This window comes from Dipodomys spectabilis, unplaced genomic scaffold, assembly GCF_019054845.1.
Source record: "Dipodomys spectabilis isolate Male_0828 unplaced genomic scaffold, ASM1905484v1 ptg000651l, whole genome shotgun sequence".
Classification (NCBI taxonomy): Eukaryota; Metazoa; Chordata; class Mammalia; order Rodentia; family Heteromyidae; genus Dipodomys; species Dipodomys spectabilis.
The window spans coordinates 535,463-537,180 of record NW_024871328.1 but is presented as its reverse complement, the minus strand read 5'-3'; positions in this window follow the sequence as shown (position 1 = coordinate 537,180).

The window sequence follows — 1,718 nt, the reverse complement described above, 5'->3', positions numbered from 1 at the left end:
TATATAAGTTGCATTTTCAGAGCATTGGAAGGAGATATAAAAATGAGAGCTACCCAGATGGAAGAAAGTGGTGAGACAGCAGAAAGGGAAAAACTTGAGAAGAGAGAAAGTTGAGGGAGAGCCGAAGGTTGGCAAGTGGTCACTGGGGCAGAGTAGGGCAGGCCTGTGGAGACTGGAGAGGCCTGAAGGAAGTGGTGGAAGGGAAATAGGGAAAGACCAGGAAGGAAGGACAAGTCTGTAGCGAAGGAGCTAGGAATGGAAAAGTAAAAAGCCTTGCCCATTGAGGTTTGGAGCTTTGGAGATCATAATTTTTTGGCTGGTGGTTTGCAGACCAATTAAGAAAGGGTGGGGCTGCCCATTGAAGGTCTGAGGTTTGGTGGTCAAGGCTGCTCTTGGATCTGGGTATCCAGTCCAGGATAAGGTAATCACCCCTTCTAGTGTAAATTGGTTTATTATATTAAATGTGACTTGATGGTTTGTCTCTTGGCCTTAGAAGTTATAAGTACACGAGTTCACAGAAAGAGCTTGAAGCCTCAAAGGCCATGAATTTTCTAAGATGTGATGTGGCCATATATTTTTGTAAAAACACAATGGGACAATGATATCACAATGGCAATACCACAATATCATTTCAAAATAATGCTTTGATACCACAATCAGTTGTTGATGCCATTCTCGTGATGAGGTCACAATAAGTTTTTGATGTCACAAAGGGTTCATGATGTCAGAGTGGCATGGCAGATCTCAACTGTCATTAATTGGCAATGAATATATGATTTCAAAAAGGGACTGTAATGTCTCCAAAGGCATGTGTTGTCACAAATGTGATGCCGTTCTAACAGGTTTGTGATGTCACAATGTGACACAATACTCATGATATCTGGTAGTATGATATCACAGGGGATTTCTGATATCACATGTCATACCAGAAATATGAGATTGAAAACAGATTATGAGCTCACAAAGGGATTAACATATGACAATAGCAGCATGTCACAAAACTTATAAGGACTGGTTTGTTATGGCACAGCAGATTAATGATGTCACAAAAGATTGTGATATCACAATGGTTATATGGTCAAAATGGATTTCTGAAATAGAATGAATTCACAGAATAGGCCTTCACACTGTTATGACTATGATGTAACAATGTCATTGTGATTTATCATGCTATGATGCCATTGTGATTTGGTGATGTCACAATGAGCTGAAGGTGTCATAATGACAATTTGATGTCACTGCTTATTTATGATGTTACAATGGTTATGAGGTCACATTATGTTTCTGATATCAACACACATGTCAAATTTGAAAAAGAATGAGAAAGCCGGGCGCCAGTGGCTCACGACTGTAATGCAAGCTACTCAGGAGGCTGAGATAGAAGGATTGCACTTCAAAGCCACCTCAGGCAGGAAAATCCATGAGACTATCTCCAATAAAACCATTAGAAAACCAGAAGTGGTGCTGTGGCTGAAGCGATACAGTGCTTGCCTTGAGCTGAAGAGCAGGGACAGAACCCAAGCCCAGAGTTCAAGCTCGACGACCGACAAAAAAAAAATTAAAACCAGGCACTCACAATCTGTCTATAACATCACAATGACAATGTGATCTCATAATGCTATCTTGTAGTTTTGTGATGTCAAAATTAGTTGATCCTGTCATAATGAGAATGTTATGTCACACTGGTGATGTCACAAAGAGTTCATAATCAGGGTATA